Source organism: Dromiciops gliroides, chromosome 2, assembly GCF_019393635.1.
Source record: "Dromiciops gliroides isolate mDroGli1 chromosome 2, mDroGli1.pri, whole genome shotgun sequence".
NCBI lineage: Eukaryota > Metazoa > Chordata > Mammalia > Microbiotheria > Microbiotheriidae > Dromiciops > Dromiciops gliroides.
Genome location: NC_057862.1, coordinates 357201496 through 357215854, shown reverse-complemented (window position 1 = coordinate 357215854; position 14359 = coordinate 357201496).

Sequence of the window (14359 nt, the reverse complement as noted above, 5' to 3'; positions counted from 1 at the left end):
AAATTGGGTTCCCTTGGGGAGCAACTAATACTCTTCTTCATGGTTCTAAAGGTCAATTTGAGGGTCAATGAGGTATGCAACATTGTAGTTAATGATCTTCCAAGGTGCTTCCTATTTTCAAAGAGTTGAATTCCATTAAGTTTTACAAATAAGATTTATCAAGATGATATAGCAAGAACAATCATTATGAAACTATTTCCGATGCCCAAATCAGAGCATACCACACTCTCCTCTTGAATGTGCTAAGTACCTAGAGAGAGTGAGCTCCAAGTTAGAGAACAAAGGTAGTCATATATATGAATACATAGAACAGAATACATAGAATACATAGGACTGAGGAATTCCTCAAGATTCCTAGCCCCAGGAGTCCTTTTTCCCACTTGAAGAGACTCCTGATGATCCACTTAAGTGTAGTTCTCTGAAGAGGTTTGAGGATGAGTGCCTTCCTGGAGTCCACAGATATCCCTTCTCTCTTTAAGGGTCACACTCCCTGAATCTCTTACCTTTCTTAAGTGTCTAGCTTTCCAAACCTAATTTTGTAGTCAGCTGCTCCTACTAGTTTTGGTAGACTTTGCTTTTGGTTTTTTTTTTCAGGGCAATGAGGGTTAAGTGACTTGCCCAGGGTCACACTGCTAGTAAGTATAAAGTGTCTGAGGTCGGATTTGAACTCAGGTCCTCCTGAATCCAAGGTCAGGGCTCTATCCACTGCACCACCCAGCTGCCCCTAGACTTTGCTTTTGAGTCTGGTTGACAGTGAGACATGTACTGGTCCCTTTGACCTTTGAAAGCTCACAAAGTTGTAACCTGGTCAGTTATACCTGGATCTTTGTTCATCTAAAATAGAGAAGAACAAACACAAGAGAAACAGAAATGCTTTGGTTATTATTGACTATTTGCCCTAATTACACATGAAAGAGGTGTGGCCAGAACCAGTAGAAGATGCTTTAGAAGTGTGCGCCTCTGGGGGCTAGGTGTAAAACAAAAAATCAACCAATCCATCATTTAAAAAACATTTTTTAAATAGATGTTATGTGCTAGGCACCTTAAGCATGGAAACAAAAGTGAAACAGTCCCTGTGGCAAAGAGCTTACATTCTACTGGAGAAAAGACTGAAGTAGCCCAGAGGTTCTCAATGCCTATGGTCTAAAAGAGCTGCAATACTTTTAACAGAGGAGTCACAAGTAGATGCTTGAGAGATCATCCCTGGAGAAAAGAGTAACTACTATTCTATAGTGGGGAAAAGCCAAACAACAGAGGGAAACAGAATGGAAAATTCACACAATGTTGAGAAGAAGCCACAACAACTGTTGGGAATAGATGTAACTGTTGGGAGTGAAAGGTAACAGTTGTTTTCCTTTGTCCTCAAAGAGGACCCAAATGACATCATTATGTTGGGGTCAAAGGTACAGTGTGTCCAACTGTGGCTGATCCAACCAATATGAGCTCAGAAAGTCCTACCACAGGTCAGGCACAAATGGTCTGTGTGAACATTTGGAGTGGAGATGTCTCTAAATTTGCACATCTCACATTTCTTTTGAGTTACTGCAATTCTACTTTGATTATAGAGCACAGAACCTTCTTTGATCTAGACATACCATGCTGGGCTGTCCTGTGCCAGTGTGTGCTATGTCTTACAATCAATTTCAAAGTCCTTCAGAGAGACCTTGAGAATGTCCTTGTATTTCTTCTTCTGGCCTTCATGTATGCACTTGCTTAATATGAAGTCTCCATAAAACAGTCTTTTAGGCAAACACATGTTTGGAATTCAAACCATATGATCAGCCCATCAGAGTTGTATTCTCTGCAGTAAAGTTTGAATTCTTGGCAGTTCAGCTCAAGAGAGGACCTCAGTGTCCAGTACCTTACCTTGCCAGGTGATCTTCAGAATCTTCCTAAGACAATTCAAATGGAAGTGATTCAGTTTCCTAGTATGGTGCTTGTATGCTGCCAAGGTTTCCCAGGCATACAACAATATGGTCAACACAATGACTCTGCAGACCTTCAGTTTGGTAATCAGTCTAATATGTCATCTTTCCCACACTTTCTTTCAGAGCCTCCCAAATGCTGAACTAGGTTTGTGATGAGTGAGTCAACCTCATCATCTCTATGTACATCCCTGAAAAGTATAATGCCAAGGTAAGTGAACTTACCCACAGCATTCAAAATTTCTCCATTTGCTTTAACTAATGGTTCTATGTATGGATGGTATGATGATGACTGCTGGAGGATTTCTATATTTTTTGGTGTTAATTGTTAAGCCAAAATTAGCACAAGCAGCAGAGAATACATCCATATTTTGAACAGTAACAATGGAGCATTAGAAGACAAACAAGGAGCAGTGACTGGAAGAGTGGTTGGCAAAAGAGCACTGCAGTTCGATGCACTGAAATGGAGGAGTAAACCTTACCTCTGCCTCCCCACTCCCTCCCTCCTTGCTGAGGCTTCAATCCAAATGAGTACTGTGAGTTATGGAAAATATACAGATTCCTAAGGGAGAGGGGAAGACTATGGAGATATGGGCAGAGTCTCTTGACATTCTGTGTCCTCAGATAGGAGTCTTTAGTGGTAGAAGATTAAGAGAGAAGGAAAAGGAGAAGAGAAGGTTATGAGCTAAATAAGAAGAATAAAACTATGTAGGTAAATTGGAAGGGTTGAGATTTGTAAAGGAGGCCAGAGATCAAATTTAGGGATGAGAAATTGAGGAATATGTAGAAGAGAACCACCTTCAGATAGATCTAGATTCTACTTCCTGCTTCTGTGAGAGAAAAGTAGGATTTAGGAATGAAAATCTCAAGAGAAGCACTCAAGAAGGGAAGGTGAAGAAGGCAAGTGGAATAAGTTATTGGGTAAAGCAAACTAGCACAGAGAATTGATGTTTGGGACAAGTGAGTGAATCAGATAGGAAGGTGATATATGGGGGAAGAGAGGTAGAATGGAGCTGTTGAGTTACTGAAATTAAGGAAATGAAGTTGGTTATGTCTGTCAATTATTATAAGGCAATAATAATATGTAAAGGTTTAAAGGAGGTACTTGGGTTTAAGGAGGTACTTTAAACAAGAAAAGGTGTACAAAAAGGACTGACCTCAATCATCATGGAGATCAACAAATCTGTAGTCATGTGCATTGACTGTGCAATGTTTTTATTTCTGCCACACTAAATTATTGTCATGGATCTTCCAAGTTTAGCCTATTCTTCCTTCTGGAAAAGGTGTAAGGATTCAAAGAGAACCTCTCAGCACTCAAAACTATCAAGGACAGAGAAATGCTCCTTCCCAACAAAACATATTTAAACAGCATAGCTTTGATGGGGAAACTTTCTGTAGTGGTAGAAAGGAAATGTGGTCCTTGCCAAAATGTTGGAAAGTGAGATAATAGAACACAGAAGAGGATTAGAGGGACAACTGTGCATAGTTGTGAAGTAAATATAGTTTCTAAAAAAAATTGAAGTTATTCTTTTGGTAGAGAGATGCATTTGCTTGTTCTTCAAGGAATAACAAAGTCAAGTCAAAGAAACTTTCACATGAGAGATATTCTGGTAGGAATCAGAGGAAGATACAGAGATTAATAGTGGTTGGTGGCTCAGGAGTACCAAGCACATTCACTCAGTAATAACAACTGAGAAATCCTTTGTCTTTCTAGGGCAAGTATCCAAGAAAGAAAAGAGACCCTCAAAATACTTATCAAAACAAATGACACTGAGCTCACTCAGTACCCACTCTCCACCTTCCACATTATTGGCAGGAAGGGTATACTAGCAGACTCAAGGAAAAGACACAGACTTACATCAAAACCCACTCCTATGCCCTAATCCCCCTGCTTTCTTTCCAGCTTTGTGAAGATCCTGACTCTAGGCTATGGAATTTTGCTCAGGCCTTGATAGCCAGAACAGTCACATCCCTTCAGAAGCAAAAGCCTTCTGGGGGCTGCAACCCAGATGCACCAGTGCTGCAAGTGCTAAACTGTCCATGTTGGTTCAGAGAATTTAGGAGCAGAATCAAGGTGACAGGTCACCAGCACAGAACACTGTGTGCGTTTATGGTGGTGGTGGGCATGGTACAGCATTCCACCAAGTATGGGAGAAAGAGTATAGCACCCAGGGGGCAGCTAGGTGGCACAGTGGATAAAGCACAGGCCCTGGATTCAGGAGGACTTGAGTTCAAATCTGGCCTCAGACTCTTGACTCTTACTAGCTGTGTGACCCTGGGCAAGTCATTTTACCCCCATTGCCCCACCAAAACAAAACAAAACAAGAGTATAGCACCCAGATGTGGCCAGTTCTGACCACCGAAAAGTCATCTGGGGCAGAGACCAAGGCTGGTGAACTATGAATTTCTCAGTGTAGGATGAGGCTGAGAAACTTTGATACACAGCCCCTAAGGAAACCATAATCGGAGGGGAAGGAGTCAGGACTTGAGTGATAAGGAAAACAAGAGGGAAAGAGACTGAAATTACCAAAGATTTCAGGACAAAAACTAAAAGACCTTGAACATAGATAAATCAACAACAACAAATCCTCAGAAGAACAGAAGGAAATACAGCCTAGTAATACAAATCTAGCAAATTAGTTCAAGCATCTATGGATAAACACTACAAAATAAAGGAAGATAATCTAACACTTTATGACACAGAGGACATTGTGGAATTTGAGGAGAACATGGAACAACATGCTAGTATTTACTCATAGATGCCTCTGCTTTTAGAAATGAGATTTATGGGGCAGCTAGGTGGCGCAGTGGATAGAGCACCGGCCCTGGAGTCAGGAGGACCTGAGTTCAAATCCGGCCTCAGACACTTAACACGTACTAGCTGTGTGACCCTGGGCAAGTCACTTAACCCTAATTGCCTCGCCAAAAAAAAAAAAAAAAAGAAAGAAAAAAAAGAAATGAGATTTACTCAGAAGTATGGAACAAACAACATAAAACATTCTGTCCAAACTGGGAGCATACTCTCACATTGCATACAAGGGTCCTGGGAATATAAAGTTCAAAATTGAAAGTACAAGAGTAATGAGGCACACACATAGATAATGTAATATGACAAGGAGCACCTTCTGACACCTGGCTCTGTAAGTCTTTATCTCTCTTCACAGCATCCTGATCCTCTTAGGGACAACTCTGCTGAGATCTGAGGTGCATTTCTAGGAGTCATGGTCAGCACTTCTCTTTTCAAGAATCATACTCTGAAGCCATGATCCTTGAGTGACTTTTTTCTATGACCATGTGCAGCCATTTCCATTGTTGTCAGGAACTATTGCTTTGTTGGCCACTGGGGACACCTTTGGTTTCTGTTGTGATCTCTTATCTAACTTCTGGGTCTCCTGAACTCACAAGATTGCTGCTTGACAAATTTATCTTAAGAATGCTTCTTGGTTATCTGCCCAAGGAAGAAAACACAAAAGAAAGGAGCCTAATCCCATGTACACACTTGCCTAGGCAAGACGTTCTCTTAGCTACCCTGGCCAGATGGAAGATAGAGCATCTGCCTTTATGTCCACTTGGCTCTAAAGTAGTATGAGCTCCTTAGAATTGCAAAGGAAAGAGATTTAGAGATGGGCAGGTTGCCCCCTTTGTGTTCATCCTCAATTCTGGCTCAGAAAATCATGAGTAATGAGCTCTCCCAGTTCTGCAGTCAATTAGAAGACTTTTTTTCATAACATAGTAGAAACCCCTGAATCATCTACATGTTTTCTTGAACTGAAACTAAGCAAGGAATGAAGCACATGCTGCAAGGACTATTTCCCACAGGCCAGGCAACTGCCACTCCAAGTATATAAAACTATTCTTTTTTTAAAAAGTAAACTTATTTTCCATTTAAAAACATTTATTTTCTGTTTCTCCTATTTGCCCCTCCTGCCCTGTATTTTACTTTATAATTTAGTTTGTATTTTAATACAAAAAAGTATAGTCAAACAAAATAAATTCTCATATTGGCCATGTCAAAAACTGTGTGTCTAATTTCACATATTTAGTCCATCACTTCTTGGTCAGAAGTTGGGCAATATTTTTCATCTTTATTGCTCTGGAATCAATAAGATGTTATAATTCTTTCAAGATTGCTTTTTAAAAACAATATTTTTATAATAGAAATTGTTCATCTATTCTACTCATTTCACTTTATATCAGTTCATACAAATTTTCCCATGTTTCTTTGAAATCATTCCCTTCCATTTGTTTCTATTGTTTCTTATGGCACAATAGAATTCTAGTATATTAATCTGTCATAATTTATTCAATCACTTCCCAGTTGTTCAGCCTTCTCCCCTTAGTTTCTCCGCCACCACAAAAAGTGCTACTATGAGTATTGTCACATATATATCACCTTTTTTTCTTTCTTTAATCTCTTTGGAACATAGGTATAGTGGAGGTATTGTTGGGTCAAAGTTTAGTAACTTCTAGTTCTAGTTTAGAACTTCTAGTTCCAGATTACTGTCTGAAATGGTTATGATAATCCACAATTCCTGCCTCCTCCTCCAACATATATCATTTTCCAGTTTTCTGGTCATTTGACAATCTGATGGGCATAAGATAAAAGTCTGGAGTGGCTTTAATTTGTATTTCTCTCATTATTAGTGATTTGTATCATTTTTCCATATGGCTATAGAGACCTTGCATTTCTTCCCTTGAGAACTGCCTGTTCATATCCTTTGAACATTTACCATTGAAGAATGGATATTGTTTTTATACATTTAAATCTGTTCCTTATTTATATTGGAAATGAGACCTTTATCAGAGAAACTTGGAGAAGTTTTTTTTAGTTGACTGCTTCCTTTCTAATCTTAGTTGCATTGGGTTTCTTTGTGCAAAAACTTTTAAATTTTATATAATCACAATTTTCTACTTTCTCTTCCACAATCCTATCTACCCCTTGTTTAATCATCAAGACTTCCCCTATTTGTAGATCCTAAAGATAATTTCTTCTTTGTTCCTCTAATTTGCTTACAATGTGACTTTTTACATCTAGGTTATGTAGCCATTTGGAGTAAATCTTGGTATGTGCTATGAAGCGTTGCTCTGAATGCAATTCCTGCAAGATTTCTGCCTAGTTTTCCTAGAAGTTTTTGTCAAATTGTGATTCTTTACACCAGTAATTGTGGTCTTTGGGTTTATTGACCACTAGGCTACAAGATCTATTTGCTTTTCTATGTTGTGCCCTTAACCTGTTCTATTAAACAACCTCTATCAAGGTTTTGGTGACTATCGCTTTGTACTATAATTTGAGATGTGTAATGCTGGACCTGTCTCCTTTGTCCCCTCTTTTTCATTATTTCCTTTGAGATTCTTGACCTATCATCTCTCCAGATAAATGTTATTATTCTTTTTTGTAGTTCTATAAATGATCCTTTGGTAGTTTGACTGCTGTGGCTTTGAATAAGTAAATTAATTTCATTAGTATTATCATTTTACTGTACTGGTTCAAGCTACTCATAAACAATTCATATTTTTCCAATTATTTAGATTTATCTTCATTATCATAAAGTTTGTCTTGTAGTTGGATTGTAGAATTCCTAGATATATCTTGGTAAGTAGACTTTACATAAACTATTCTAATTTGGAGCCTGGTGATCCTGAGATCTTGTGAGGGGAGCTAGGAATGACCTTTATCAGAGAATGAAATTTCCATTTTCCTTCTAGGTGGAAGCAACAAGCTAGAGAAGTGAGAGGTCCTCAAAATTTACCTGAGGCTCTTCATATCAAGAGGGAGCTTCTGGGGCAGCTAAGTGGTGCAGTGGATAAAGCACCAGCCCTGGATTCAGGAGGACTTGAGTTCAAATCTGGACTCACACACTTGACACTTAGTAGCTGTGTCTCCCTGGGCAAGTCACTTAACCCTCATTGCCCTGCAAAAAAAAAAAAACCAAAACCAAAAACAAACACAAATAAAAACAAACAAAAAATAGGGAGCTTCTGGCACTTATTTTTCCAATGGAAATGGTTAGGCAGATCTATTTTGAGTGACCATGGCTCTAAACTAAAGAGGCACTAAAGTGACTTGGGATTAGATGCAGTTGATATAATATTCACAAACAGGAGCTTTTGTATGATCTCACTTCCTAGGGATAAAAAAGACAAAAATGAAACTGCCTTTGCCCTCAAGTAGTTTTTATTCTACTCTAACAGGTGCTGGTAAAGGGAATGCATAAGATAGAAGTGGGACTTTTGAGGATGGAGCCAAGATGGGAAAGTATAGGAAGCACCAAAGCTGAACTCTCCCAACATTCCCCATCAAACAACTTTAGCACAATAGTATTCCATTACATTCATATGCCACAATTTGTTTAGCCATTCCCCAATTGATGGGCATTCCCTTGATTTCCAATTCTTTGCTACCACAAAGAGAGCTGCTATAAATTTTTTTGTTTTTAGTTTTATTTATTTAGAATTTTATTTTTCCCAAATTACATGCAAATACAAATTTTGACATCAATTTAAAAAAAACACACTTTGTGTTCCAAATTCTCTTCCTCCCTCCCTTCCTCCCCAAGAACTCAAGCAATTCAATATAAGCTATACATGAGCAGTCATGCAAAACATTTCCACATTACCCAGGTTGTGAAAGAAAACAGGCAAAAACAAAACTTCTTATAAAGGAACTAACAAAAAAAATTATGCTTCAATCTGTATTCAGACACCATCAGTTCTCTCTCTGTAGATGGACTATATTTTTCATAAAACCTTCAGAGTTGTCTTGGAACATCGCATTGCTGAAAATAACCAAGTCATTCACAGCGGATCATCTTGCAGAATTGTTGTTATTTTGTATACAGTACATTTCATATTGCATCAGCTTATTGTAGGTCTTTCCAGGTTTTTCTGATAGCATCCTGCTCATCATTTTTTATAGTAAACTACATTTATATAGTACTTTAAGGAGAGATTTCCTTACAATAAACCCATGAGGTTGATTCTTGCAACAACAGTAATAGATAACATGCTTATAAATATTTTTGTACATGTGATTCCATTTCCTTTTTTTTATGATCTCTTTGGGGTACAGACCTAGTAGTGGTATTACTGGAACAAACGGTATGCACAGTTTTATAGTTTGGGCATAGTTCCAAATTGTTCTCCAGAATGACTGAATCAGTTCACAATTCTACAAACAATGCATCAATGTTCCAATTTTTCCACAGCTTTTCCAACATTTATTATTTTCCTTTTTTGTCATATTAGCCAATCTGATAAGTGTGAGGTGGTACCTCAGAGTTGTTTTAATTTGCATTTCTCTAATCAATAGCATCAAACAACTTTAAAAATAATGCCTCAAATCAAAATCTGAAGTGGCAGAGCCAACAAAAGTGGATCTGAATGAGACTTTTTTTTTTCAATCCAAGACAACTTAAGAGGTCTTTGACACTGGGTGGGAGCCAGAGCCTACATGGTGGCCACCTCAGTGGGCCTTGAAGGTATTAACAGCAGCAAGAGCAGCACCTTTGGAAACTTTTTTTTTTTTAGTGAGGCAATTGGGATTAAGTGACTTGCCCAGGGTCACACAGCTAGTAAGTGTTAACTGTCTGAGGCCAGATTTGAACTCAGGTACTCCTGACTCCAGGGCCGATGCTCTATCCACTGCGCCACCTAGCTGCCCCACCTTTGGAAACTTCTAAACCAGAGATGGTAATGAGCTCAGGCACCTTGTCAGAAAGAGATTAAAGGGGATCTCTGAGCTAATACTGGCTGCAAGATTGGGTGCTGTTTGACAACTCCATTGTCTATAGACATTTCTGGGTCACTGATCTAGAGCAGAGAGGAGCTCTTGTAGTCACAAGGGGGCAGGATCCCTGAAGAACAGCATTGCTTGCAGTTCCAAGGGAGCAGGGGCTCTGAGGAAGAGTAGTAGTATTTGTAGCTACAAGGGATAAGGGTAAAGACAAGAGAACAGATGAAGATAGCAGTGATCACATCTCTCTCTGGATCACACCACCTTGGAAACACTGAAAAGTTTCAAATTCCCAGAACTAGTTCTGAAGACAGTGATTTTTTTAAAAGCCTAGAGCTTGGGAGAGTACTAACCCCAACTCTACCCCAGCTTCACCCCAGGAACTAAACACAAAGTTCAAAGTCAGGAACTAGGCTGGGAAAATGAAAAAACAGTAACAACAAAAAAGAAACTGATCATAAAAATCTATTATATTGAAGTGCAGAACAAGATACAAGGTCAGAAGACAACAGTGTCAAAACATTTACAAGCAAAACCTTAAAGGAAAAAAATGTGAATTAGATACAAGTCCAACAAGAATTCTTGGAAGATCTAACATTGATTTTAAGAATCAAATAAGAAAGAAAAAAAGAATCAAATAAGAATGGCAGAAGGAAAATTGGGAAAAGAAATTAAAGCAATGCAAGAAAAATATGAAAAGACAATGAGTAGCTTGATAAAAGAAGCACAAAAAATACTGTAGAATACACCTTAAAAACAGAATTGTGGGCAGCTAGGCAGCACAGTGGATAGAGCACTGGCCCTGGATTCAGGAGGACTTGAGTTCAAATGTGGCCCCAGATACTTAACACTTACTAGCTGTATGACACTGGGCAAGTCACTTAACCCCAATTGCCTCACCAAAAAACAAAACAAAACAAACAAACAAAAATAGAATTGGCCTAATGATAAAAGGGGCACAAAAATTCATTGAATAAAAAATACTCCTCAAAAAAAGAGAATTGTACAAATAGAAAAAGAGGTATAAAAGCTTGAAAATCATCCCTTAAAAATTAGAATTGGGCAAGTGGAAACTAACAATTCCATGAGAGACCAAGAAACAATAAAACAAAGTCAAAAGAGGAAAAAAAATAGAAGAAAATGTAAAATGTCTCACCAGAAAAACAATTAACCTGGAAAATAGTTGAGAAGAGACAATTTAAGAATTATTGCAAAAATAAATTTAAAAAAACAAAAAAAAGAATTATTGGGCTGAAAGCCATGATCACAAAAAAGAGCCTAGACATCATATTTCAAGACATCGTAAAGAAAAACTGACCTGATATCTTGGGTTCAGACGGTAAAATAGAAGTTGAAAGAATCCTCCAATCACCTTCTGAAAGAGTAATATTATAGCCAAATTCCAGAGCTCCTACGTCAAGAAGAAAATAGTGAAAGTAGCCAGAAGGAAACAATTCAAATATCATGTATCTACAGTCAGGATCACACAAGATTTAGCAGCTTCCATGTTACAGGAGTGGAGGGCTTGGGATATGTTATTCTGGAAGACAAAGGAGCCAGGACTACAACCAAAAATCACCTACTGAGCAAAGTTAAAAATAATCCTTTAGGGGAAAATGTAGATATTTAATGAAATATAGGACTTTCAAGCATTCCTGATGAAAGACTAGGGCCTACTAGAAAATCTGACATTCAAACACAAGACTCAAGCATAAAAGGGTAAACATGAAAGAGAAATTATAAGGGACTCAATAGAGTTAATGTTTACATTCCTATATGGGAAGATGATATATTTACCTAAGAACTTTATCATTATTAAGGCAATTAGAAGGCATCTACACAGACAAGAGGGCATGAATGTGAGTCAATTATGTTGGGATGATCTCAAAAAAATGAAGGGGTGAGAAAGAGGGATGCACTGGGAGAAGGGGAAAGAGAGAGTTTGAATGGGGAAAATTTCCAAACATAAAAGAGGCAGACAAAAAAAGAACCTTTTTTTTTTTTTTTACTGCAGAGGGATGGGGAGGTGGAGGTGGAGGGTAATGCTTGAACCTCACTCTCATTAGAATTGGAATTGGTTCAAAGAGAGAAGAATATATACACACTCAGTTGAATATAGAAGTCTATATTGGGGCAGCTAGTTGGCGCAGTGGATAGAGCACTGGCCCTGGAGTCAGGAGTAACTGAGTTCAAGTCTGGCCTCAGACACTTAACACTTACTAGCTGTGTGACCCTGGGCAAGTCACTTAACTCCAATTGCCTCACTAAAAAAAAAAAAAAGAAGTCTATATTACCCAGTAGGGAAATAGGAGAGTAAAGGGATAAGAGATGTGGGGGAGGGATAATAAAAGGGAGAGCAGATTAAGGAAGGCAGTGGTCAGAAGCAAAACAGAGAGAGGACAGGATTAAAAAAGAGAAAGAAAGATAAACAGAAGAAAATGAAACAGAGAGAAATATGCAGTTAGTAATCATAATTATGAATGTGAATGGGGTGACCTCACTTATAAGATGGAAGTGGATAGCAGAATGGATTTAAACTAGAATCCAACAATATATGGCTTACAAGAGACCCATATGAAACTGAACAATGCACACACCAAGTTAAATGAAAGGGCTAGACCAGAATCTGTTATGCTTCAGCTGAAAAAAAAAAGGCACGGGTAGTAATAATGATCTTTGACAAAACAAAAGCAAAAATAGACCTAATTAAAAGAGATAACCAGGAAAACTACATTGTGCTAGAAGATACCATAGACAATGAAGCAATATTAAAATGTTTTTGCATCAAGTTTCTCTAATAAAGGCCTCCCTTCTCCAATATATAGAGAACTGAGTCAAATTTATAAAAATAAGAACCCGAGGGGCAGCTAGATGGCACAGTGGATAGAGCACTGGCCCTGGAGTCAGGAGTACCTGAGTTCAAATCCGGCCTCAGACACTTAACACTTACTAGCTGTGTGACCTTGGGCAAGTCACTTAACCCCAATTGCCTCACTAAAAAAATAAAAATAAAAATAAGAACCCTTTTCCAAGTGATAAATGGTCAAAAGATATGAATAGGCAGTTTTCAGAAGAAAAAAAATCAAAGCTATCTATAATCATATTAAATTAAGAAGTCATATTAAAAATGCTCTAAATCACTATTGATTAGAGAAATATAAATTAAAACAACTCTGAGCCTTATACCTATCAGAAATCACAAATGCTAAGTGGGGATAAGAGGAAATAGGTACAACATGTCCAAAGGGTTATAAAACTGTGCATACCCTTTGACTCAGCAATACCACTAATAGGACTGACTGTATCACAAGGAGATGAAAGAAACAGCAAAAGGACCTATCTATAAAAAATATGTATACTTATAGCAGTTCTTTTTGTGGTGGCAAAGAATGGGAAATTGAGGGGTTGTCCATCAAATGGGAAATGGCTGAACGAGTTGTGGTATATGATTGTAATGCAATACTATTAGGCTGTAAGAAGTGATGAGTAGGGGGCAGCTAGGTGGCGCAGTGGATAAAGCACCGGCCCTGGATTCAGGAGTACCTGAGTTCAAATCCGGCCTCAGACACTTGACACTTACTAGCTGTGTGACCCTGGGCAAGTCACTTAACCCCCATTGCCCCGCAAAAAAAAAAAAAAAAAAAAAAAAAAAAAGAAGTGATGAGTAGAGTAATTTCAGAAAAACATGGGAAGACATGTGAACTGATGGAAAGTAAAGTGAGAAGAACTAGGAGAACATTGTACATAATAAACAGCAATATTGTAACAATGATCAGCTGTGAAAGACTTACCTACTGTGATCAATACAATGATCCAAGACCATTCCATGATGAAAAATACTATCTACTTTCACAGAGACAATTAATAAACTCTGAATACAGATTTAAGCATGCTTTTCCCACTATTTTTCTTGCTCTTTTTTCACAACGTGGTTAATGTGGGAATATGTTTTGCATGGTTTCAACACATAATTTCTATCATATTGCTTACCTTCTCAATGGGTAGGGGAAGGCTTGGAGAGAGGAAGAGAATATAGAATTCAATTTTTTAAAATGAATGTGAAAAATAAAGAAAAAAGAGAAGTGAGTGAGTAACAAAATTAAACTTGTTGGAAAAAAAGGAAAATGCTATCCTCTTTCTTGAGGTGAGGGGAAGAAACCTTACTAAATATGTCCTCAGAATGGATGTACTTCCGCCTGCCCTAAGAATTGTACAGTTTGTTCAGTTAGTATCACTGATTTTTGTAAGAAAATGGAGTGCTGTTCTTAGAAGATTTAACTCCTTTTGAAAGGCAATAAGTCAATTGGTAGTTTCTCACAACCCAAATACATGGAACCAGTTCAATGTAATTCAATTAACATTTATTAAAGATCTCTGCCTCTTATAATCTTCCTTTCCTTTAGAAATCTGCTCATTGTTTATTCCCTGACCCCTGCAACTGCTAGTATTTACCCTATCTTCTTTAATTTATTTAGTATTTATATTATAACTATTTTGTGTACATGGAATATAAGCTCTTTGAGGACAGAGACAGGTTTGGGGTTTTTTGCTTTCTTTTTGCCATTTTGCCAAGCACCAAGCACAGTACTAGGCATACAGAAAACTTTTAATAAATGCTTGTTGATTAACGGATCTAATCTGTGCAACATCAGAAACACTGATAGAGGAGAGAGATCTGGACTTGGAGATAAGATTTAGACTT